The sequence below is a fragment of the Mauremys reevesii genome, linkage group 12 (genome assembly GCF_016161935.1).
Source record: "Mauremys reevesii isolate NIE-2019 linkage group 12, ASM1616193v1, whole genome shotgun sequence".
In the NCBI taxonomy this organism is placed as follows: Eukaryota; Metazoa; Chordata; order Testudines; family Geoemydidae; genus Mauremys; species Mauremys reevesii.
Genome location: NC_052634.1, coordinates 32,316,557 through 32,343,142, shown reverse-complemented (window position 1 = coordinate 32,343,142; position 26,586 = coordinate 32,316,557). Strand labels below are relative to the sequence as shown.

Here is a 26,586-nt window from a genome sequence, read left to right as displayed (position 1 = left end):
GTTAAAAAGCAGAAAAAGTTTCACTTTAAAGATGCTGATTTGAGAAGTTTTTTTTAAAGTAGAAGAAAAATCAGGTCTTTTTATCACTTTGGTTTCTTCATAACAACATATTGTTAAAATTTCTTGGGACTGTTTTCTGAGTCTACAGATGTGAGTTTCTTTGTCTTGCTAGAGGATTGTTTTAAAAGCTGAGATTCTTCTGTTTCCTTTGAATCTTTTTAACAATATGAGGGATGAATGCTTTCCAGACTGAGGGTCTGTTTGGGAGATGGTTGGTTGGGGGGGGGGGGTTGTGTGTTTGGTAATATTCGAGTCACATGTATATCAATAACTGGATGAGTTACACAGACTTCTCTCCACCCAGCCTACGTTCCATGTATCTTGACTGAACCTGTCACCCACCATCCCAGAGCAGAAGCCTGAAGCCTGAGCCCCACCGCACTCCCTCAGTTACAGCCCAGGAGGCTGTGGCCACAATAAAAGCCCCTGGTGGCCACATTTGAGAAATGCTGGAGCCTCACAGTAAACAAATCCCAGCAGGTTTGTCACTCCCTGTCCCCCACCCTGGGGATTTCCTGCCCTCTCCCACCCAGACCAACCTTCCTGGAAGCTCCCACCCCCTATGTATTTACTGCCCTTTCTCCCCGCCAAGGGAAACTGCCAGCAACTCCCTGCTAATCCCTCCCTCAACTGGCTCCACCGCAGCCATTTCCCTTCCCCGGCCCCTGGAAGGACGGAATAAGCTGGAGCAAAACATGGATGTTGCGCTGCAGCCTGTTAGGGCAAAAAGGGCAACTGGGAACATGTCAGAACAGGAAATAATTTCACAGCACAATTCCCCCCAGGCTCTTTCCCTGCACACAGATATTCCAGCTTGCATGGAAAACCTCACCTGCTCCTCTGGTTTGTGGGGCCCAGGTGGGGATGCATAGCATCAGGTGTGAGCAGATAGTGTATATTAATCACAGGCAGGTACCATGGTTTAGCTGGTTAAAGTACCTGTTTTGTAAACAGGAGATCCTGGGTTCAACTCCCAGTGGTGCCTTGTTGAGATGCTTTTAGAGCACCTGGTATTGGATACTGTCAGAATACAAGATTCAGAGCTAGATGGACCTTTGGTCTGGCCCAGTGTGGTTTTTCTTATGGTTTAAATTACACTCACTGGCACTGATAATAGAGTTACTGAAAGTTTGGGAGTTAAGAGCTGATAGGTCAGTGGTCCAAGCCCCTTGCAGGTGACCCCCTACCTCTGGGACAGGGACAGGTCTGAGTTCTTGCACCAAATGCTGATTGTGGCTGCCAGAATCTGTAGGCAGCTCATTTAATTTACACCCAGGATTGAGTCCTTGATTCACACATCAAGGATAACAACCTTTTTTTTTTCTCCTGCCCCAATAACAAGGAGACTGGGAATCCAACACCAGCCACAAGTGATCATTTCGGCAAGCAACCCAACCTATTTCCAACATACTGTAAAACCCACATGCAGACTCATACACGAAACCTTGCAAGAAAATCTTCCTGAGGGGGTCTGAAGCACCTGCTGCTGGAGGGAAGGAGGGAGCTGTGGGTTGGGATTGAGGAGCAGCGTGAGGAGAAGGGGCCTGTGGGTTGGGATTGAGGGGCACTGGGAATAGGAGGGGGCTGTGGGTTGGGATTGAGGGGCACTGGGAATAGGAGGGGGCTGTGAGTTGGGACAGAGGAGAAGGGTGAAGAGGAGCAGGCTCTGGTTGGGAGTGAGGAGCAGTGAGCATAGGAGGGACTGAGGGTTGGGATTAAAGGGCACTGGGAGTAGAGGGGACATGGGTTTGGGCTGAAGAGCATCCTCATTTGGGGATCCAGCAGGACAGGGGAAGGCAGCAGGTGATTCTAATTCCTTAGGGATGTGTGTGTGTGTGTGTGTGTGTGTGTGTGTGTGCGCGTGCAGGGGAGGAACATGCTCTATGCCCAGAGGCCTTGATTCCTCCAGCCTGCAAGGACAGAGAGGATGTCAAGGAGTTGCTCCTTCAATCCCCCCACCACCAAGGCCCTTCTTAGGAAAGGCAAAATCCTGAAGACAAAGAGTAACACCAAAGAAGACCCCAAAAAGTCAGATATTTACAACCACAGAGAGAAATTTATCACCTGACCAGGGATTTGAACCCTGGACCCTCAGAGTAGAAGTCTGATGCTTTACCAACTGAGCTAGCCAGGCTTATATAGGAAAAGTGCAAGTTGGTGCAGAGGTGAAGCTAATCAAGAAAAAGCGAGTGGGAAACAATAGGAGAAACCTGCTGCTCTCTCTCTCTTCCCAGCTCTGGCCTGGCCTGATATTAGCGCTGGTTAAAAAGATGGGAAAATATCAGCATCTACCAGCCTCTCGTAGCTGTACAAGACTCAGGCACAATACAGAGGTGCCCATCTGCAAGTGCCGAATGGTTGGATTGGCTAATGCAGCCTGTAGACGTCCAGGGCACACTGGGATACAGAGCCCAGGGTCCATCACCATCATCATTTCGAAGGGATAATGATAATGATGGGAAGGGTCACAATTGACTCAGCAGTTGCATACAAAGGTGCACGTTTGGCAGTTACATTGGGAAATTCTGGCTCCTTCTCAGGCTCAGGTTGGCCACCCTGGTCTAGATGTAGAAGTTACAACATTTAAACTTGAAAGAGGGGCCAATTTCCCCATCATTTCACACCTTTACATCCAAACACGATGACTTTCTGAATGAACCCTCCTCGTTCAGCCAGAAGATCTTGGGGTGGATGTAGGAGTCACTGGATAAAATTCTCTGGACTCTGTTCTGAATCAGGTCAGAGCAGAGGTACCTAGTGATCTAGTCTGGCTGTAAAATCTATATATCAACACCAAATATGGTGTGAAATTAATCCTCAGAAACGGCTGTTCCTCACCCAGACCCAAGCAAAGGGCTCTCCAAGGAAGGGGGCTGTTGAGGAAGGAAAGAAGAAAGATGTCCTTCTCTCCCTGGAGGGACTGGGCTCTGTGCTTTGGACAGAAAGGAAGGGAAGGAAATGGTCACATGATGGCAGCAGAACCTAAGAAATGAAACACAACAGGCTTCTGAGCATGTTGCTTCTGAACAGTGAACGAACTTGACTCCCGTATCATGAAAAGCCAAAAAGCTGTTTCTTTCTATGCCCGGGAGAAAAGAGTTCCAATCATTCCTGCCCATTTACTTTTGAATTATTTTACATTATAAAGAAAATTGTAACAAAATTAGTCTGAACTTGAGCTGCCTGTTATTAAAAGCTGGTTCCCCAATTCAGTTCCAACTGCCCTGCTAGAAACACCCCAGGTCCCTGCTCACCCCAGGAAGAGGAAAAAGAGAAACCCCCACTGGGCACTGCCCTTGGCTCCAGGCTGCTGTCCCGGGGTGCGGGTGGGGACTGATTGTTTCCTGCTGAGGAGGGAGCCAGTAGAGGCCTCTGATGCTCTGCTCCTAGCACCTACCCAGCCCAGGCTGTCCTCTGCCTCAGCTGCTGCTCCCGGCCTGCTCTAGAGTCAAACACGCAGGGCCCCCAGGGGAACAGAGGCTGGGACAAGGCAGCTTTGAGCTGGGAAGATATTGGGAGTTCTCATTCCCTGAGAACTGGCCTGGCTCCCATCTCAACAGCAAACAAATCAATTCCACGTCCCCTCCCCAGAAAAACCAGCCTGGAGCCAAGGGCAGCAGGGGACAATTCCCTCCAGTTCCCACCGAGGCAGGAGAGAACCCAGGGTGTTTCTAGCAGAGCTTATGGAACTGACGTGGGGAAACCAGCCTTTAATAACAGGCAGTTCCAGTTGAAGCTAAGTGTTTTTAACAATTTTTACAACATTAAATAACCCTTCAATCGTAGTGTCATCATCCATAAAATTGCTTCAGCCTTACAGGTTCCCAAGTGCAAAACTAAACATCTCTTCAAATCCAAGGGAGTGGAGATCAGTCAGTGTTCAGAGCCATCCCACATAAAAGAACCATCTTGTGGTACACACTGGCCCCATCATGTGGCCATCGCCTTTCCCTCCTCTCTGTTAAAACTTTTAGTATTTTGCACAGAAACCTTCTTCCCTCAGGAGAGACTTGGGAACCAGGGCTGCTAGCCAGACAAAAACTTTTAAGAGGAGGCGTAACCTGTCAAAAAATGATCTCCCCTCTTCAGTTCAGTGACAGCCTGAAATGTTACTTGTCCCGGCAGAGCTGGAGGATTGAAAGCAGATACATCAAAGCCCTGTGTAGCTAGCAGGAATGAACATAAACACTCCCTGGTATCTGAAGAGATATTTAGTTTTACCCTTGGTAAACTACAAGACTAAAGGGAAAGGCAGTGGTGCCAAATATATAGAGTGAAACACAAAACAATCGTCATAGTTATGCCCATAGTGACTGCAAAATCTTTCTATATACTTATTATTATTTTCTCTGGTGTCTAGACATTGACTAGACCTTGACCAAGAAATTTGGCTCTTGATAAAATAATCAACTACCCCCAGTTAATGCAATGGACTAGAAATTGACTGGGGTCTCTCCACACAGGTTCAAATCCTGCCAGCTAGAGATGCATTAGTATATTGTCATTACTGTTGTCTTAGTGCCTGAGCATCCACAGAGCCAAATCTGGTCTTGCTCTGAGGCTGTCTACATTTAAAATGCTGCTATAGCACTGTGGAGAAGACAGTTGCTACAGTGAGGGGAGGGGTTTTCAATCCCTGTAATAGCTACATTCACAGAACAATCTTTCCTTTCATTTAGCACTATCTAACCATGGCTTAGGTCAGCTTAATTATACTGGTTCTGGGGTTTTTCACACCCTGAAAGACGTACTTGTTAGAGGGTTTATCCCATCACCCTCCCATTCCCTGGTCCTTCTCGCGTGACCAGAGAGCAGCAATGCACGGAGCTCAAAGGTGCAAACAATTCAGTGTTTATTGGGGTAAACTTCCAGCGAGTAATATTCCAATTTCCTTCCTCAGTATCCCCCTTCCAAGCTCTGACACCACAGAGCCTTGCCTGTGTCCCTGTTCCCATTCCCTGTTTCTATTCCCCCCCTTAGAAAACATAATTCCAGTTCCCCTACCACCATCCCCATTCCCCCCTTACTTCCTGACTGACTGCAGACTATATAGTAAAACTTGAGTTCTGCTTAGCTATACCCTAACCACTCATTTTACTGAAATGTAACTAACCAATCCTAACAGTGTAACATGATTATCTAACCAATTATAGCCCAGCACCTTAATTGGTTTACACCCAACAATTTAATTATACAGCAGACAGAAAGAATCACAGCACCAGACAGAGATTATACAGACAAGCAATAGGAAAGTGGGGACTACAGTGATAGAACAACACAGAAATGAGGATTTCACACCCCAGCTATTGATCAGTGAGTTGTTCCCAGACAGGATGCTATCATGGTAGAGGTTGTGGGTGCTGGTTGCTTAACTGTCTGGCCCCCAGGGCAGGATTTTGAGGTTCACCATTACTGTCTCAGAATGCCAGCACCCATCTTTTGTTCACTTAAAATGCGAGCAGGGAGATTCCAACACCACAGAACTCATGGAGCTCCAGGAAATGTGTAACTTTAGGTCCGGGTGAGTGTGTCTAAAATTCAGCTGTGCTGTAGAAGGTCTCTAGGAGTTGAAAGAGATGTGCCATCTCGACCTCCCTAAAGAGTTCATCAACTATTAATGAAAACTAGGGTTGATAAGTCATGTTTTTTGTAGCAGGAGGATGGTGGACTGGTCTAAAGTGCCAGTTTTAAGACTCTTTTTTCCCTATCTCTTGGGTGTTCTGGTCTCTGCATAGAGATGTGGTTTCAAATCCCACTCCTGACATGACCATTTAATTCTATCTGGAGAAAATAGCCTCACTTGAATCTCCTTTGGAACAATAGAACCCCATTTGCTTAGCTTTGCTATTCCAGTAGTTGTGAGAGAAGCTCCAAAGCAGGGGGAAACAGGGCCTGTTCTCTCGACCCATCAATTTTTGTCTTCCTTCATTCCAAGCCATTTTCTCAGAAACATCCATATTTCCCACACTATTTTGTTTAATGTTCTTTGCTTTTATGAAACTTTAGAGTCATCATTTAATTGCCACACAACTGTACTTATGAAGTGAAACACAATATTTTTTGGATATTCTTGCAGAAGAGTTTTGCTTTCTGACCTGGAATTGAACAGGGCTACCTGAGGGGACAATGCTGCTCCTTTTCTTGGCTCATCCAAAAACATAAGTTTTTGGTGCCCTTTGTTTCCCTGTTCTTCAAAGGCAAATCAGCTGGTTTAGCGGCTACTGAGAAAGCCTTAGAAAAGGGCCCCAAAATTGATAGCAGCTGGTTTCTATAGTGTAGGGGACAGGACGCAGGGTGGGTTGGATGAGGAGTGGTTGGGGTGGGGGTCTCTGGAGGGGGCAGTCAGGGAGCAGGGGGGGTGGATGGGGCATGGGAGTCCCGGGGTCTGTAAGGGGGTGGGGGAAGGATAGGAGACAGGGCAGTCAGGGAACAGGGAGCAAGGAGGGTCCTGGGAGCACAGTTAGGGCGGGGGTTTCTGGGGTCAGAGAACAAGGAGCTGGGGGTATGGGTCCAGAGTTCTGGGGGTCCTGTCAGGGGGCGGGGAGCAGTTGGATAGGCATGGGAGTCTGGGGGTTCTGTCTGGGTGCGGGGGTGTGGATAAGGGTTGGGGCAGTCAGGGGAGAGGCAGGGGGTAGGGTCCTAGGGGGGCAGTCAGGGGACATGGGGCAGAGAGGCTTAGATAGGGAGTGGGGTCCCAGGAGGGGGTAGTAGGGACAAGGAGCAGGGAGGATGGGGTTTGGGGGGGGGCAGTCACCCAGCCTTCTGCCTGGAGCCCTAACCCCCTCCACAGCCCGCCCAGGCCCCTGCCCTGAGCCCTGTACCACCCAGCCCCCTGTTGACTCCTTCACCCCGCCACGACCCCAGCCCTGAATCTGGCACCCCCACACATCCCCAGCCTCCCCACATCCCATGCACCCCGCACATCCTCACCCTGAGCACCAAACGGGAGCTCCTGCCCCCCTCCGCACCCATTCCCACCTGCACCCCGCAGGCCAAATGGGCGCTCCCAGGTAAGTGCCCCACACCCAAACCTCCTGCCCCAACCCTGAGCCCTCCTCAGTCTAGCTCCTGGCCAGACCCTTCACCCCCAGCCCTGTGCTCGGTCCACTTCCACCCTCAGCTCAGTGCAGAGAGGGTAAGAGAATGGGCCAGAACCAGGGAGAAGGTAGGTACCCACTGTATGTGGGCAGGGCCGGGACTCCACACCAGCAGCGGGCTGAGCAGGTCCGGCAGCCGGGATCCCGGCTGGCAGGAGCCAGCGGATGGAACCCCTGAGCGGCAGTGGGCTGAGCCGCTCAGCCACTGCCGGTCTGGGGTTCTGGCTGACAGACCCTTCCCAGCTGGGGTCCTGGCCGCAGGCCCCGCTCAGCCCACTGCCGGCCTAAGTGAACAGAACCCCAGACCAGCAGCGGGCTGAGCGGGCCGGTGGCATAAGATCAACATTTTAATTTAATTTTAAATGAAGCTTCTTAAACATTTTGAAAATCTTGTTTATTTTACAACATTAGTTTAGTTATATAATATATAGACTTGTAGAGAGAGACCTTCTAAAAAACATCAAAATGTATTACCGGCACGCGAAACCTTAAATTAGAGTGAATAAATGAAGACTCGGCACACCGCTTCTGAAAGGTTGCCAACCCCTGCTCTAGAGGTTTTTATGGCATTGATCTCCCTTGCAGATTCTCTGATGGCTAATATGGGCTGATTGCCAAGAGAACATTTTCCCACACTCACTGCATTCATAGGGCCTCTCCCGTGTGTGGATTCGCTGATGTTTAGAAAGGGCTGATCTTTGAATGAAGCTTTTTCCACAGTCACTGCATTCATAGGGCCTCTCACCTGTGTGGATTCTCTGATGAACAGAAAGGGCTGATCTTTGAGTGAAGCTTTTTCCACAGTCACTGCATTCGTAGGGCCTCTCCCCTGTGTGGAGTCTCTGATGTTCACAGAGGGCTGATCTGCGAGTGAAGCTTTTTCCACAGTCACTGCATTCATACGGCCTCTCTCCTGTGTGGATACTCTGATGTTGATAAAGGCCTGAGCTGCGATTGAAGGTTTTCCCACACTCACTGCATTCATAGGGCCTCTTCCCTGTGTGGATTCTCTGATGTTGATAAAGGCCTGAGCTGCGATTGAAGGTTTTCCCACATTCACGGCATTCATAGGGCCTCTCCCCTGTGTGAATTCTCTGATGTTTGGAAAGGGCTGAGCTGTTAGTGAAGCATTTTCTACACTCACTGCATTCATAGGGCCTCTCCCCTGTGTGGATTCTCTGATGAGTAAGAAGGTTTGAGCTGCAATTGAAGGTTTTCCCACACTCACTGCATTCATAGGGCCTGTTCCCTGTGTGGATTCTCTGATGTTTAGAAAGGCTTGAGCTGCTAGTGAAGGTTTTCCCACACTCACTGCATTCATAGGGTCTCTTCTCTGTGTGGATTATCTGATGTTTAGAAAGGTCTGAGCTGGTAATAAAGCTTTTCCCACACTCACAGCATTCATAGGGCCTCTCCCCTGTGTGGATTCTCTGATGTTTAGAAAGGTCTGAGCTGCTCGTGAAGCTTTTCCCGCACTCACTGCATTCATAGGGCCTCTCCCCTGTGTGGAGTCTCTTATGAACAACAAGATTTGATCTGTAAGTGAAGGTTTTTCCACACTCAGTGCATGTATTTTTCCTCTTTCCGCTCAGGATTTCCTGCTGGGTTGTGGTTTCCTTGACGCTCTTCTGAGTTCCCCGACAGGAAATAAATTTACCCACTTTCTCCTCTGGCTGGTTTCCTTGCTCTCTTTCTGGTCTGTGCTGAATCTCACAGGATTTTCCCTGCTTATGACTCTTCGACACATTCCTTTTCGATCTTTGCGATAATTCTCTGTGTTTAGCCACTTGCTCAACATTTTCCTGCTGAGAATTCTGCTCCTCTTTCTCACATACCATTGTGTCACCTGCTGTGATAGAGACAGAAACCTCAAACAGGGATGGAAAGGGAAGGCCAAACCAATACAAGTACTGAAGAGAGGTCAAATAAAAACAAGAACTGAACTCCCCCAAACTCTTCCCCAAACAGGAGAGAGGAGGGGATCAATTTGGCCCTCACATCCCATCCAAATTCACAGGGGGAAGGGAGGAAGCTACTGCCTGGTGTCTGCTAGGGTCTACAGGAAGCCATGAGCTATATTTACCCGAAGGATACGACCCCTGCTAGGGACAATAATGAACTGAGAAACCTTCCAAGGGCTTTGTAGGGCATCCCAGATGTTTCCTTCAGGCACTTACAGATTCTGAGTTAGTTTAATCTTTCCTCACCTGTGCAGGGAACTCTCAGAATCTCTCTTTCCTCTGAACCCTGGAGGTCTGGGACCCATGGCTCCCCCTTGTTCCAGCTGGGAGATTATATGAGGTTTGGAAACTGGAAACCCTGCTCAGATGAAAGAAAACAAAGGAGTTCAGTTGATTTCACATGACTGTGTCATAAAAAACACTATTAATTTAACTTCAGTGCTTAGTGTGACCCAGTGTTCCTGAGGCAGTCCACACTGAAAATGGCAAGGTCAGGGCAGGCTGAAAAAGGGAGAGCAGATGCTCCTAAAACTGGTGGTTAACACGGAAGTTAAATTCACTGATCAGTCACCAACTGTGCTTCTGATCCCCCACACTGGTTATCGAGAAACTGAAAAAAGACATCACACGGCCCCCTTTACTGCATTCCAGTTCTCTGACTCCCAATCAGCACCTAGGTCCGGCACAGTGAGAGGTTATTTAAAAACTCTGCTCCCATAAACAAAGTGTTCTTCTGACCCCAGAGTCAGCCACATTACCAGGTCTGTATAGGTTTGGATCTTACCCAGAATACTATGATGCCAGCCAATCCTTAGCATCTAAACTAAAGGTTTATAAGCAAGAAAGCATCTAAACTAAAGGTTTATTATAAAAGAAGGAAAGAAAAAGGAAGTTGTTAAAATGGGAAAACAATGAGATACATTCAGAAATCTCTATATCTGGTTCTTAGCAGTATTGGTGAGTTGCTGGCTTGAAAGGCTCTCTGGTACACATCCACATCATTCAGTCCTTTGTTCCAGGGTTCAGTTTGTAGAGAAGTTGCTCCAGAGGTAGGAAGAGGGACTGAAGACAAAATAGAGATGATGCAGCTGACCTTTATATTCCTTTCCCCATGTGTCTTCTACTTCCTGTGTCCCAAACACAAGCTTCACAGCACATGGCATGGAAAAGCCTTGGAGGTCTCAGTACACAGGCATACCCCTGCATGTCTTGCTGACTCAAGAGGTGTCTCCCCTTGATCTTTTCAATGGATTCATTGTACAGCTGATGACCCTGGATGGGCCATCGAACAGGCTGGGCAGCGCTGATGCCAATATGTCTGGGGGTGTCACTCAGAAACACTACACAAGTCTGGAATACAGATATACCCTACATATCTATAACTCACAATACAAAGAAACAAGATTATCAAACTTGGAAAATCATAACATTTTCATTGACACCTTACATGGCATATCTAGCACGATTCATTGCAATTTCATTATATTGGTATTTATAATAAAATAATAATAATAATATAAAATGTGTCTCAATTCCCTACAGTGTCACTTAATAAACCAGTGAATTCCCAGGACCGGTTCCCCAGGTGTTTGAAGATGCCTAACACCTTGCTTTTGAGGGACTGAAATACCCACATATATGTTGGGAACACACAGACAGACACTGTGCAAGTCTGTGCCCCTATGTTCACTCTTCTAGAAAATTATGATCAATTTTGTTCATAGTATGTGTCAGGGCTGAATCTCCACTCTGTCACTCCGAGTGCAGAAAGTGGGGGGCCACCAGGATTCTAAAAATTAATTTGTGCAACTCTAGGCTTGTATTAAACCCCCAAAGTTACAGCTTTTCTCTGACCTTGGCTTGGTAAATGCTGCCACCACCCAAATGCAAAAACCCCAAACCCTTGGACCCAGGAAGGAGCACTTGAGAATTCTTCCTCTGGGGTACCCTCAAGCCCTTTCACCCTCCGGGAAAGAGCTGAGAAAGAAAACAAAGGATATTAGCTACCAGCTAATCAAACAACTTGCACAAACCTCTTAGGACACCAAAAATCCAACCCTGTTCTTAAAAGAGGTAAATTTTATTAAAATTGAAAAGGAAAACAACACATCTGGAACTTAGGCTTTTGCTAGATCTTTAAAGAAACAATTGTTGTAAGCACCCAAAATAGCTTTCTTGGGGGTTCAGCTTAAAGCTTACAAGCAAACAAAAGCATCTGGGATAGCACAGAGGAGCTCCAAAAGCCAAAATAAAAAAATATAAACCTGATTGTGTCTGTCTAAACATTCCCTGTCCAAATCATTTCTTCTAGGGATGGAAGATGAATTTTCAAACCTGCTTCAAGCCATACACAGCATCGCCATCTCGTGTCGCCTTCTCCAGAGAACAACAGACAAAGGGAAAGTTACTGTCCCATTTTAAAAAGTTCTAGCCTTTCCATTGGCTCTTTTGGTCAGGTGCCCACTCCTTTTCTTTTACCTATGGCCTTGTTAACCCTTTACAGGTAAAGCAAGCAGAGAAGTCACACCAACAAGGATTTTACAGCAATCTGGCTGGCTGGGTGTTTATAAAAGGGAGATCCCTCTTCTCCCCTTCATTTATCACTGTATGGCTTGCGAGGTATCATTTTAAAAGACAATCTACTGAATAGCCTCCTTAAAATGTGTAGCAACACTGTATGTAAAGTTATGAGATTTTACGGTATGATATTACTGAAAAAGTTGCAACCCTAACCCCAAGTTCGTCAGAGACAGCAAGGAAAACAGCTGGTCAAATAGCCATTCTCCAGGAGAGGGAAGGTGTGAAGAAGACATTTACATTCCATCACAGGGACCACTTGAAGCTCATATCTACGAGAGCCTGTCACCATGACTCAGCTGAGAACTGGATTTGTTTCTAGTAGAAAGGACTGAACTATAAACAGATGTGAGGAAAATGCATGAGACTCTCTCTCTCTCTCCCCCCTTTCCCTCTGCTCATGACAACTCCTGAAGAACTGACTGTGGGCAGCAGGGGCAGGTTAGAGGGATTCCCAGCTGAAAGGAAAGCCAGCCTGTCTCAGCAGATGGTGAGAGAAACATTTGTTTTAAATCATTTTAGCTGGTTAACTTAGATGTTAGTTTGTGTTTTATCTTCCACTTCTTTCGTAAACAATTCTGACTTTTATGCCTCATTACTTGTAGTCACTGAAAATCTTTTTTTTTTCCCTTCAGTAGTTAACAATCTTGGTTTATTGTTTTATCTAACCAGTGTGGTTGGATTAAAGTGTGTTGGAAACTCCATTTGGAATAACAAGGCTGGTGCATGTCATTTTCCATTGATGAAATAACAGATTTCATATGAGCTCCCACTGTTCAGTAGTGTGCTGGACAGGACAAGATGCACATTTCTGGGGGATGTCTGGGAGCAGAGAATTTTCTGGGGTTCTCCTGTGGGGTACTGTAATTCGGGAGTTGCTGACTAGCAGCACTCAAAACTGTGTAGCTGGGAGCGAGTTACACGCTGGAGACTGCGTGTTACCTGCCCAGGAGTGGCTGCTCTCACAGTAAAACAGTGTAAAAGGCACCCCAGCCTGGGGAACTGAGGGGACACAGCTGTTCAACACTCCAGATTGTACTGTGCTTAATGTCATAGACACTCAATTTCAAAGTTTCCTAAAACACATAGAAAGTAAATCCATGTCCCAGAAATCGAAGTCTCCAGAGAGAGGGCAAGTCTCCCTGGCTCTGCTTCTTGCTGACAGACAGGTCCAGAGACAAAGAGAGAGTCCTGGGGAAGCTGGAAACATAAGCGTGGGGCTCAGTGGAGAAACGGGACAGGAAGGGCAGGGATATTACTGAATGCAGCATCTCAGCACTACTAAATGTCAGGATAACATATAGTGCAGCCCACTGGAAAACATAATCCCAAATATACATATAAAATGATGGGGTCTAAATTAGTTATTTCCATTGATTTATATAAGGGCAATAAGATATTCTCTGTATTATTGTATATCCCTTTTTAAATAATTCCTAACATCCTGTTTGCTTTTTTGACTTCCGCTGCACACTGCTGGATGTCTTCAGAGAACTATCCACAATGACAAAAAGATCTTTTTACTGATCAACTGTAGCTAAATTTGCCCCCATCATATTGTATGTATAGTTGGGGTCGTTTTTCCAATGTGCATTACTTTACATTTATCCACGTTAAATTTCATTTGCCATTTTGTTGCCAAATCACTTGTTTTGTGAGATCTTTTTGAAGTTCTTCACAGTCTGCTTTGGTCTTAATTATCTTGAGCAGTTTAGTAACATCTGCAAACTTTGCCACCTCACTGTTTACCCCTTTCTCCAGATCATTTATGAATAAGTTGAAAAGGACTGGTCCTAGGACTGACCCTTGGGGAACATCACTAGTTACTCCTTTTCATTCTGAAAATTTACCATTTATTCCTACCCTTTGTTCCCTGTCTTTTAACTAGTTCTCAATCCATGAAAAGATCTTCCCTCTTATCCCATGATAACTTAATTTATGTAAGAGCCTTTGGTGAGAGACCTTGTCAAAGGCTTTCTGGAAATCTAAGTACACTATGTCCACTGGATCCCCTTGTCCACATGTTTGTTGACACCTTCAAAGAACTCTAATAGACTAGTAAGACATGATTTCCTTTACAGAAACTATGTTGACTTTTGCCCAACAATTTTTGTTCTTCTATGTGCCTGACAATTTTATTCTTTACTATTGTTTCAACTAATTTGCCTGGCAGAGACATTAGACTTACCAGTCTGTAATTGCCAGGATCGCCTCTAGAGCCCTTTTTAAATATTGGCGTTACATTAGCAATCTTCCAGTCATTGGGTACAGAAGCTGATTTAAAGGACAGGTTACAAACCACAGCTAATAGTTCCCCAATTTCACATTTGAGTTCCTTCAGAACTCTTGGGTAAATACCATCTGGTTCCGGTGACTTGTTACGTTAAATTTATCAATTAGTTCCAAAACCTCCTCTAGTGACACTTCAATCTGTGGCAATTTCTCAGATTTGTCACCCACAAAAGGTTTGGGAATCTTCCTAACATCCTCAGCCATGAAGACTGAAGCAAAGAATGCATTTAGTTTCTCTGCAATGACTTTATCATCTTTAAGGGCTCCTTTTGTACCTCAATCGTCCAGGGGCCCCACTGGTTGTTTAACAGCTTCCTGCTTTTGATGTACTTAAACATTTTGTTATTACCTTCTGAGTTTTTGGCTAGCTGTTCCTCAAACTCCTTTTTGGCTTTTCTGTTCCATTTTTACACTTAATTTGGCAGTACTTATGCTCCCTTCTATATACACCTCACTAGGATTTGACTTCCACTTTTTAAAAGATGCCATTTTATCTCTCACTGCTTCTTTTACATGGTTAAACCAAGCCACAGTGGCTCTTTTTAGTTCTTTTGCTGTTTTTTTTTAAATTTGGGGTATACATTTAAGTTGGGCCTCTAATATTGTGTCTTTGAAAAGCATCCATGCAGCTTGCAGGGATTTCACTCTAGTCACTGTACCTTTTAATTTCTGTTTAACTAGCCCCTCATTTTTGTATAGTTCTCCTTTCTGAAATTAAATGCCACAGTGTTGAGCTGTTCTTCCCACCACATGAATGTTAAATTTTGTTATATTATGATCACTATTTCCAAGCGGTCCTGTTATAGTTACCTCTTGGACAAGATCCTGCGCTCCACTCAGGACTAAATGGAGAGTTGCTTCTCCCATTGCGGGTTCTTGTACCAGCTGCTCCAAGAAACAGTCATTTAAAGTATTGAGAAATTTTGTCTCTGCATTTTGTCCTGAGGTGACGTATCCAGTAAATATGGGGATAATTGAAATCTCCCACTATTATAGAGTTCTTTATTTTGATAGCCTCTCTAATCTCCCTTCGCATTTCATCCTCACTATCATTGTCTTTCACAGGAGGTCGATAATAGATCCCTACTGTTATATTCTTATTAGAGCATGGAATTACTATCCATAGAGATTCTATGGAACATGAGGTTTCATTTAAGATTTTTACTTCATCTGAGTCTACATTTTCTTTAACATACAGTGCCACTCCCCTCCCCACCCCCCGAGTATGACTTGCTCCATCCTTCCGATATATTTTGTACCCTGGAATGATTGTGTCCCACTGATTGTCCTCACTCCACCAGGTCTCTGTGATGCCTATTATGTCAATATCCCCTTTTAACACGAGGCACTCTAATTCACCCATCTTATTATTTACACTTCTAGCATTTGTGTACACGCACTTTAAAAACTTGTCACTGTTTATTTGTCTGCCCTTTTCTGATGTGTCAGATTCTTTTGTGTGTGAATGCTTCGCCTGATCTGGCTCCTACTTTATCCTCTTCCAGCCTCTCTTCCTGACTAAAACTAGAAAAATCTCTATCACTACACTCTCCTCTAAGAGAAGTCTCTGTCCGATCCACGTGCTCCTCTGCAGCAGTCGGCTTTCCCCCATCTCTTAGTTTAAAAACTGCTCTGCAACCTTTTTAATGTTAAGTGCCAGCAGTCTGGATCCACTTTGGTTTAGGTGGAGCCCATCCTTCCTGTATAGGCTCCCCCATCCCCAAAGTTTCCCCAGTTCCTAATAAATCTAAACCCCATCTCGTCTACACCATCATCTCATCCACGCATTGAGACTCTGAAGCTCTGCCTGCCTACCTGACCCTGCGCGTGGAACTGGGAGCATTTCTGAGAATGCCACCATAGAGGTCCTGGATTTCAGTCTCTTTCCTAGCAGATTAAATTTGGCCTCCAGGACGTCTCACCTACCCTTCCCTATGTCATTGGTATCTACATGTACCATGACCACTGGCTCCTCCCCAGCACTACACATAAATCTATCTAGATGCTTTGAGAAATCCGCAACCTACGCACCAGGCAGGCAAGTCACCATACGGTTCTCCCGGTCATCACAAACCCAGATATCCTTGTTTCTAATGATCGAATCTCCCATTACTAACAGCTGCCTTTTCTTAATGAGTGGAGTTCCCTCCCCCGGTGAGGAAACCTCAGTGCAAGAGGTTCTTCCAGATAGTGTTGGGGTGAGGGTCCCAACTATGAGAAGCTTTCCCTCTGCTCCCGTTGACTGCTCTCATTCCCTGGGCCTTTCATCCTCCTCAACAGTGCGGGGGCTGTCTGACCGGAGTTGGGACAATTCTATAGTGTCCCGGAAAGCCTCATCAACATACTTCTCTGCCTCCCTTAGCTCCTCCAGTTCCAACACCCTGGCCTCCAAAGCCTCCACACGGTCTCTGAGGGCCAGGAGCTCCTTGCACCAAATGCCCACATACATACGTGACATAAGAACGGCCGTACCGGGTCAGATCCAAAGGTCCATCTAGCCCAGTGTCCTGTCTACCGACAGTGGCCAATGCCAGGTGCCCCAGAGGGAGTGAACCTAACAGGCAATGATCAAGTGATCTCTCTCCTGCCATCCATCTCCATCCTCTGACAGACAGAGGCTAGGGACACCATTCCATACCCATCCTAATAGCCATTGATGGACTTAACCACCATGAATTTATCCAGTTCTCTTTTAAACGCTGTTGTAGTCCTAGCCTTCACAACCTCCTCAGGTAAGGAGTTCCACAAGTTGGCTGTGCGCTGTGTGAAGAAGAACTTCCTTTTATTTTCTTTAAACCTGCTGCCTATTAATTTCATCTGGTGACCTCTAGGAAGCTTCTGTTGATTATGCTGCACTTAAACCTCAGTTTTACTTGAGCAAACAGGAGATATTGGACATTGTGCAATATGGCTCCTGTGCTCTGTTCCCAAAGTGTTCTGCAGCAGGGGAGGGTCTCTGGCAGTGTGTGTGTCACTGGCATATTGGGGCGATGCTGAAACTGGGCAGAGTAGAGGTGGCATTGTGGGGCTGGCATAAACCTTCTCTCTCCATTTCCCCTTCCAAGAACCGAGGGGACAGTAACCCTTACCCAGTGAGGTCACATTCTCATAGTTCTCCTGCATGACATCCCAGTAGAGGGCTCTCTGAGCGGGGTCCAGCAGAGCCCACTCTTCACTGGTGAAATACACAGTCACCTCCTCGAAGGTCACCGGCCCCTGAAAGAGCAAGAGTCCAACACTCAATACCTGCTGCCCCATTCACAGCCCCACTATTTGTGGGGAGAGGAGCCCATCAAAGGGAAGCCCTGGGTGGATTGCAGTCAACAAAGTCCCACCCCCACCCTGCTCAGAGCATCCAGGAAACATCAGAGTGAGGGGACAAAGAGAGCCCCTTATCTCTCCCAGCAGATCCATCACATACCTACTAGCCACAGACTGATAGAGGAGAGGGAGCCCCTAGCAGGGACCAGGGAGAGCTCCCTGGTAGGAAGCCCAACACCCTCCTCATTGTGAGGAGCTGGATATGAAGGGAGGGGAATCTCCCCTAACCCTCACTGGTGGGTGCCCCCTTCATATCTCACAGCAGCCGCTGGTTAGTCGGGTCAGGCTCCAGCACTATCAGTCTGGTCAGTTTTCCCAGCTCCATTCAAGTGGGTTATTTTCTGCTCCACAAACTAGAGCATTTACACCTCTGAACCTCATGGGTCTGTTCCTAGAATCTAGGCCACTTATTAAACAACTCCCAGCAGGTTTGTCACACCCTGCCCTCCCTTTCTCCACCCTGTGCATTTCCTGCCCCGCGCCAACCTCCAAACCAGACTGTGCAAACCTTCCCATCTCCGGTGTATTTGCTGTCCCTCTCTCTCCTGTAGGAACCCACCAACCCCCCCCCTCAAAAAAATAATCCCTACCTGAGCTGGCTCCACTGCAGCCATTTCTCTTCCCTGTGTCATGGGAGGATGGGATGAGCTGGAGAAAAACATGGACGTCATTCTGCAGCCTGGCAGGGAGAGAAGGGCAGTTGTGAAATTAACTAAAGTCTGTTCTGAAACCTCCACATCACGATTCCCCCAGGCCGTTTCCCTCCAGACAGACATCGTAGACTCTGCCATGCTGGGAACATGCTTGATCTCTTTGTTAGAATGTAGACCTGGCTCCTCCTGTCAGGCTAAGCCCACAGAGACATTTTTAACCTCCCTTCTGCCTCCCCTCACCCCGTAACAAAGTCTCTGAACACAAGGCTGGAAAAGAGCAGAACCCAAGGAGTCACTGTGGGGGATTCCCTCGGACACTGACCCCCCGGCAGTCACACCCCAGCAGGGGGAATATGGAGTCAGGAACTGGCTTTTCCTCTGTCTGATCCTTTTCTTGTTCACTGGAAAGTGATTCTGCCCAGGGATGCTGCAATACATGTGTCTGGGTGGACTAGAAAGCTGGAAATCTCTCCCCCCACTCATTTCTCCCACTGCCCTTTCAGTCTCTCCTTCCCTGTCCTCTCTCCCTGTCCTCGGGCTGGGACAGTCCCCTTCCTGGGGGCTTTGCTCTCCCATGGCTGGATTTTCTCCTGGCAATTGCTAATGGGAGGAGAAATGACGAGGGGCTGTTTGTGCAGAGTCACTTTCTTGCCAGTCCCCAGCACTTTCCCTGAGTTCTTTCAATAACCCGGAGTCCGTAGCTCAGAATTTGTATTAACAGGGCCCAGGGCTGCCCCAAGGGGCTAGGACCAGCTGCAGAAAGTCATCCCCTGGGCCAGGCAGAGAAGAAGCTTTAATTAAGGTCACATCCCAGCACAGAGCCCCGCTGGGGGAGCAGCAGCTGCTAAGCCTGGTCTCCCAGATCACAATGGAGGCTGCAGCGTCTGACCCACGAAGCTGAACCCCAATATCCCGGGCAGAGAGGGACAGAGCGTTTGAGCAGCTTCCCTCCTTTAGCTCTCTGGGGAGAGCAGCTAATGAGAGCCCCTCCTCACAGGGAGAACTGCTGATCTCATTTGCCTCACTGTCCATCCAGAGTCACTCCTTGTCTTTCCATGCAGTGATTCTGGATTAACAATGGTCTCAATGAAACCAGATTTCAGAAAGAAGGAGCCCAGAACGCTGTGGAAGAGACCATCGTGTGGCATTTCTAGCCCCCTTCCCACCTGCCTCACCCATCAGATCTAGTATAAGGACTCAGGGCACAAATTTTCCCAATGGAACTGGAAGGTCCTGGAGTTTTCAAGATGTTTGATAAGTGGCTAGAAAGTTATCACGGTGACTCGGCCTGGCTGGGGAATGCTGGGACGTGCTTGGAGAGAAGGAGCATGGTTAGTAGCAGCCCCCAGAGCCTCCATCCAGGGACCCCCAGACACCCCCAGTACCCAGACCCCGCAGCCAGGGTCCCACCAGATATTCCTGGGACCCAACCCCAAATTCCTGAACAGGGACTCCAGATACCCCTCAGCACCCCACTGGCCAGAGAACCCCCACCAGACCATCACTGGCAGGTTGGGAATCCTAAAGGTTCCCCACCAAGAGCCCCCAACAGCCAGGGACCCCACCCCAGGGGACCCCTCACTGGGAATTCAGTCCCTCACTGCCTGCCCAGGATTCCCCTACTGCCTGCCTAGGACCCCACCTGTCCTCCAGCAGGACCTGCCAGGCCGTTTGCCTGGGACCCCCTGATGCTTTACAACGGGACCCCTCCCTCTGCTTGCCTGGCATCCCGACCTAGCGCCTGGCACTCCCCCACCCAGTTCTGTGCATTGGGCACGACTGAGCCCCTGGCACAGCACCAGGCTCCCTCTAACCCCCTGCCCTGCCTCCCCAAGAGACGCCCACCCTCACTGTTCTGCACCAACAAGTCCCCAGTGATACCCACCTCCAGGACCCACAGCCTCAGGGCTGGGCACATCAGAACCCCTCCCCCCCCTGAAACCTCCAGAACCCACCAATTTGATTAGGGTACCCCCTGCCCAATCACCCAGAGGCCTTCCCCTCCCACAACGCCCCTTCAGCTCCAGCTGCAATCTCCCCACACAGACACCCCATCCCCTAACCCAGCAACAGTTACCTCACTGTGTCTGCTAAGTGGATAGAAAGTTATCACTGTCCCTTGCTGGCCAGTCACACGGGCAGAGGGATCCCTGGGCGGTGCTGCTTTAACAGGAGAATGGAAGGCCTGGCGGGCAAGAAAGGTCCATGCCCTGTCACTAGCTACATCTTCGCACTGCGGGAAGCAACCCCTCCCAGAGGCCATTTGTCATGGGCTTTGGGATACTTCTGGACCCACGCTGCACTCAGAGTGACCTCCTCACCCAGTGCCAGCTGGAGAAAAGAAAAGGGTCCAGCCAAATCTCCTGTTACCAGCTGGGAACCACTGATCCCCCAAACAGGGGGAGGCCTCTGGGTTTGATGGGTATTAAATGCATTTAGAGAGGAAAGTGGAAAATCAGAAGGATTTTATATCAGTTGTTGATACGAGGTAAAATCTGAGTGTTTCACATCAATATTTGATAACTGAATAGAGAGAAAATGGGCAACATTTGCCAACATTTTATATCCATGTTCAGGAATCTGAGAAAAGGTGTAAATCTGAGATTTTCTTAGTATTTTATAATTAGAGAGACAGGGAAAAATCTCAGGTCATAGTCATTTAGAAATAGACAATTGGAGAAAAAGTGGGGCTTAGGATAATTTTTATCAATCTTTGAGATTTGCAGAGAATATGTGTCAGAAACTACACAGTTGATAACCTGAGAGAGGGAAGAGGGATAGCTCAGTGGTTGGAGCACTGCCCTGCTAAACCTGGGGTTGTGAGTTCAATCCTTGAGGGGGCCATTTAGGAATCTGCAGTAAAAATCTGTTGGAGGATTTAGTTGGGGATTGGTCCTGCTTTGAGCAGGGGGTTGGACTAGATACCTCCTGAGGTCCCTTCCAACCCTATGATTCTATGACCACCAGCAAGATCTGAGGGGATTTTATATTACTGTTACATAACTAGAGGGAAAAGGGGGACTGGATTTTATATTAGTATCCAAAACATATACAGAAAGTGATGGCTCCCCCCACCATTCCCGTGGGCAGCAGGGAGCCCTGTGAGGAGCTGCGTTAAGAGGGCAAAGCGGGGGGAGGGAGCCGGCAGGTCCCTGGAGGAGGGAAGGGGGCAGCAGTGGGGGATGGGCAGGTGGCTGTGTTGGTCGTTGGGGGCAGTAACTGGGACTGGGAAACCGGGGTCCGGGCAGCCCCCACGGGGGACACGTGCCCCTCCCGTCCCCCCCCGGCAGAGAACCGGCATCTCACCCCCCCCACCCGCCAGGGGCAGCCACGTGCTGGGGACTGACCCGGGGCAACAATTTCCCACCCGGACAAGGACAAATCGCTGCAGGTAGAACGGGGGGGGGACCCCCCATGGGAGAGATTTTAAATGGACATTGAGACTCGTGGAGAGACTGGGGACAGGGGAGCCGAGCGCGCGGATCGGGGGGGGGCGAATCTCCCCGGATGTTACAGCCCGAGCGAGACCCCGAGAGAGAAACGGGGCAGAACCGGCGAGACTCTGTGCCGGGGGGGGCGAGAGGCGCCAACAGGGACAGGAGCCAATTAACTCCCGCCCCGGGGATTTCCGGGCTGCCCAGAGACAGTTCAACCCCGCCGCGTCCCACCGACCTTCCCCCCCCCGCAACTCCGGCTTCTCCCCCCACAGGGACCCCGGCGGATCCTGCTGTAGCTCCCGGGGCCGAGGCGGCTCCGCGGCTTCTCCCGGGTTCCCCGGGGCAGAGTCACGTGCCCGCCCCCCCCCCGGGTCTCTCACTCACCGGCTCACACGGAGGCGGCAGCAGCAGCTTTGTTCTCCCGCCCCCAGCGGGGCTCGCACGGAGCATGCGCAGTTCCAGCTACTGACCCCTCCCTTACCTGGGCTGGAGAGGGCGGACGCGCCCCCGGGGCAGGCTGGGAGATGTAGTTCCGGGCTCTCAGTGGAGCGGAAGTGACGTCGGCGAGGGAGGCGGGGCGCTGCGGTTCTGCCTGGCTCGTGCGGAGCCGTTAGAGCCTCTCCCGGGCCGGAGAAGGGTTTGTGCCGCTGGGGCTCTGGGCATGCGCAGATCGCGGCGAGAGAGACCTTCATTAACCCCCCGTGCCCGGCCCCTCCGTGGGAAAGGGGCGGGGGGGGGCGGGGGTGTGTCGGGGCAGCCCGGACATGGCCGGGGGGGGGGGAGCCGGTGACCCCCGGGGAGCGGGGAGAGAAAGGGGGGGGCTGAGACCCCCTCGGATTTACCGCTGCCCCCCCCGTGGGGACCCCCCTCCCCCCCGTCCTGTCCCCTTTCTCCCTAGAGCCACGAGCAACCCCAGGGTGACCCCCTCCCCAACCCCTGAGAAGTTCCCTGTCCCCCTGATTGTGCCCCATTTTCTCTCCCCTTCACCAGTGTCCAGCTCCCCCTGGGGCTGGGGGGGCTCTGGGGGTGTCTGGGGCCCTGGCCAGGGGCTCTGGGGACTGGGCTCTAGGGGGTGTAGAAGGGCCTTAATGGAGAGAAAAGATTGGGTATTAAAGCAGAGAAAGGCATAACAAGCCCCAATGGCTGGACGGTGAAAAGAGACAAATTCATATTACAACTAAGGCACAAATATTCAACAGCGAAGATGATTCACCACAGGAACAAGCTATCAGGGAAAGCGGTGGATTCTCCATCTCCTGATGTCATTTAATGAAGACTAGATGCCTTTCTGGAATGTGTTTGCCCGAAAAGTAGCTATTGTGTCATACAGGAGGCCTGTGATAAGCCTGAAAAACTGAGTGTAGCATTGGGAGCAGTGTCTGATGTTTTCCTGTCTAGCCGGCTTGCTTCCTAGAACGAACGCTCCTTGAGTGGGGTGATCCACAGGGAGTAGCTCAAACCTCCAAAGTGCCTGGCCAGGGGCAGGACATTAGCACAGCAAGGGAGGGGTGTGGCAGTGACATCACAAAGGCCTTTTACAGAACCTCAGACTATTGGTCAAAGGTGGTGGTGACCTCACAGAGAGATGCTGACATCAGCCAGGCAGGAGAGGGGCGAGGGGCCAGGGGAACCTCAGAGACCCCTGTGGCTTTGCTTCAGCAAGTCTCCTTCTCCAGCTCTCTTTGAGGACTGAGGGAGTATTCGGATTCACGTACGTGAGCGCCAGGAGGAACCTCTTTCGAGTTTTCTCCTTCCCTTTTAGGGAGTTTACTAGAGACCAGCCGTCCCTGTTTAGAAGGTAAGAGCCTCCTCAAGCTTTTAAACCTGTTCAGTCTGATCCATCTGGTGATGAAATCTAAGCATGGAAAACACGAGCTTAAGGAGGCAGTATTTTATTCCGCACCAGGGATTTTGTCCCCTAGAATTACTGGAGACATTAGGGTTTATCCTTTGTGTTTCACCTTTTCCTCCATCCCTTCCTCCTTTCTCTTCTCTTGCTTCTTTTGTCCTTTCACCTGTTTCCTCCCAACACCAAGAGCGGGTTGTTTGTATGTGTTGCAGGGGAGTGTTTGGCAGCTCCCACTGTGGGAGGTCCACCAAAAATGTGGGGCTGAAATAGTGCTCAGGCAGTGATCCCCACCAGTGACCTGAACCATCCTTTAGGCTCCCTGCTGAGAACCCTCAGCTTCCCGTCCTCAGTCTCTACCCTGATTGGCTGAGCAGGGGGTTATTGACAGGGAGGAGACTCAGGTCCTTGTTGTTCTCTTTTAAGACCAAGGAAATAAGTCATAACCAGTCATATGTTTGAATTTTGCTGCTTCTCTGCATTAATGGTCTCTGAGCAGGTCATGATTCTCCTCAAATTGCAGTTCTCTCAAATACTTGCTGAATAATTACTGTGCACTGTTGGTCTGGAGCTCATCTGAGAGCACTTTATTCAGGTCATTCAATGGATGAAATTCAAGATCCGATGGTTAGTTTGAAAATCAGGGGTCTTGGGTCCTATTCCCAGCTCTGCCACTGGCTGGCCGTGTGACCTAAGACAAGTCAATTCTCCTGTCTCAGCCTGAGCTTCGCTCTTCCAAGTAGGGATAATAATGATCTGCTCCTACCTACCTTACGGTATGTGGAGGCAGGGCTGGCTCTAGGTTTTTTGCCTCCCCAAGCAAAAAAAAATTTTGTCTGCCCTCCCATCCCCCTGCTGCCCGAGCCCTGGGTTCTCCCCTCCCTACACCTGCACCCCTTGCCTCCCCAGCTCTGGGCCTCCCACCACTTTCACTCCCTGCCAACCCAGCCCTGGGCTCTCCCCCACACACACCCTGTGCTGCCCCAGCTCTCGACTCTCCCCTTCCCCCCTACCAGTGCTCCCCCACCCACACACCCCTGCTGCCCCAGCCCTGGGCTCCCCGCACGTGCACCGTCCTCCCCCCCAGCCCTGGGTCACTGGTAACTTGCTCCCAGGTTAATAAAATAGAAAAAAGAGAGGATTGAATGTGTAACAGGGAGTTTGGTAAATCTTGGTTATTTTATTTTTGTAACAGGCTCCTGTCCACCTCCAGTAGAGTTTTCAGTCCCAATGGCAACTTACTTACCAAATGTAATACAGACTAGTCCATGCCTCCCAAGTGGATGTAGTTCTTGTCCTTCTGCACATTGTAGCCCGTGGAGGCCAAGGACCTGCAAATGTGTCTTCATGTGCCTTTGTTTCATTGATGAAAACATAAACTAGACTCTTAGAGGATTGGAACTGATTTCAGCTGGGGGACATGTTTGCTAGATTTTTATGCATTTGCACAGGAAAATGTTGAGTGTTTTCATTCATCCCTAGTCAGTGGAGCTCCTGAACATAATGGAAATGGATATGCAATTACTTTTTGTTGAAGGACCAGGCTTTTAAGGGGCACTTGGATTTGAACCAAGGCCCGTTTGATCTGCAGTCAAACACTCTACCACTGAGCTATACCCCCTGACAATTACATTGGTAAGTCAGTGATCTCAAGGATCTTGAAACCTGAGAGTGGAGTTGGTTTCTTCCACACCAGTGTTGCTGTCTGTGCATTCCGGAGCTATGGGGTGAGTGGGAAAGGCCCACAACTAGCTTGTCAGTATCAAGAAAGGAGCAGCCGACATCAGGACCAACGAGACGTGTTGGTGGCGCATCAGGAAGAACCCACACTCCCAGAGACTTCTCGGCGAGGCACGGTACACAATGGGGGCTACCTACCCGCCACGTCCCATCAAGGGTCTGTCTAGTCCCACTTCAGTGTTACCCAATTTCTAATCAGTCTTTGGCCCAGATTCCCTCCCTGAGCGGCACCAGCACATACCTGGGCCCCCTGCTAGTGTTAAATCTGCCTTGAGCTGAGACCCAGATTGGCAAAGAGCCTACAGCCCCCTCAGTGCTGGAGGAGTGAGAGCAGCCCTGGCACTGGGCAGGGCAGCCCTGAGGGAATGAACCCAATGTGCCCATGAGGCCCTGATCCAGAACCTCTGCCAGGCAGCTTGTGCTGCTCGGGCGTCTCTAGTCTCCAGCGAGGGTTCAAAGCTTCTCTGCTCCAGGGGAACCCCTGGGGGAGGGGGGCAGGGCTCCTGCAGGATAAATCTTCCTGCTGGCAGAGCTCCGGTCCCCTCCTCATGGGCACAGGGCGTTGCACACGGCACCCACCACATGCACACACCCCTTTGTGAGGAGAATCAGCTCTGGGATATTGGGGTCAACCCCCCCCCCACCTCCTCCCTGCAAACCTTCTCCTGGCTTCAGTGAGGGAATGGGGGCGGGAGGGGCTAGTGCGGTAACAGCAGCAGCGTGGCCGTGGGTCTCGGCCGGTGGCTGGGGCCAGTTGCCTGAGCATGAACCCAGCCGACCCCAGGAGATGGACCCTGGTCACCAGCCCAACCCACCACGCGGCTGCTGCCGCTGCCCCATTAGTGCGCGAGCTCCCACAGACCACGCTGGGGAGAGCCCCCAGCTGCAGGGGAGACGCCCCTGAGTGCCTGGCAGGGCCCAGCTACTGGCTGACCTGCACTGCTGGGGGTCAGGGGGGCTGGGTGACAGGGGGGCGTTGGCTCTGGGGTGGGACTGTCACTTCCCCCCCTGCCAAGCCAACAGGATCACAGCAAACGAAACCAGCTCGGCCGGCAGGGGAAGAGTTCAGTCCAGGGCCTGGTGCATTCTGGGAGCAGGGGCGGTGCAGAGAAAGGGCAGATACGGGGCAGCTCTGAACACTCCGCGCAGAACTGCCTGTCCTGTCCCGCAGCCCCTGGTACAGGGGGCTTTTAGCCATAGTTGTAATCAGGCCAATAAATTGAAACAAACCCCTGTTAAATCATTGCTCAGCCCGAGCCCTTCACCCACATTCCTTAGGGCATTGGGTGTTTCATTTCCTGCCTCAATTTCACACAGAGACACAATTTCCTTTGCACAGATCCATGAACAGCAAAACCTCCCTGTGTCTCTGGTCTGAGCCAGGGCATTCGATTCCAGTGAACCCTTCTCTCCTGCAATGGCGATGGTCAGACAGAGGGGACGTGGCACCTGCATCCCTGCCAGGGAGATATTGGCTCGGCTCTTTCTTTCTGCTGCTGTTGTTAGTCCATGAAACATCAAGGGTGGAATGCAAGGCTGAGTTCATGCACCAGTCCCCTGAAAAAATTTCAGTGCCCCAGAGAAATCCTGCCCCCTGCTATT

General features: G+C 49.5%; 3 non-coding genes and 1 pseudogene across 3 annotated transcripts; 1 reads left to right on the top strand and 3 right to left on the bottom strand.

The window, feature by feature from the left end:
* LOC120375680 overlaps positions 1 to 26,586 on the bottom strand; it is a 1,085,709-nt pseudogene that overhangs the window by 541,295 nt on the left and 517,828 nt on the right.
* TRNAT-UGU lies at positions 972 to 1,045 on the top strand. Its single transcript has one exon. It is a non-coding gene; the product is annotated as a tRNA-Thr (tRNA).
* Positions 2,122 to 2,194, bottom strand: TRNAR-UCU. The gene has a single exon. It is a non-coding gene; the product is annotated as a tRNA-Arg (tRNA).
* Positions 24,794 to 24,865, bottom strand: TRNAC-GCA. Its single transcript has one exon. It is a non-coding gene; the product is annotated as a tRNA-Cys (tRNA).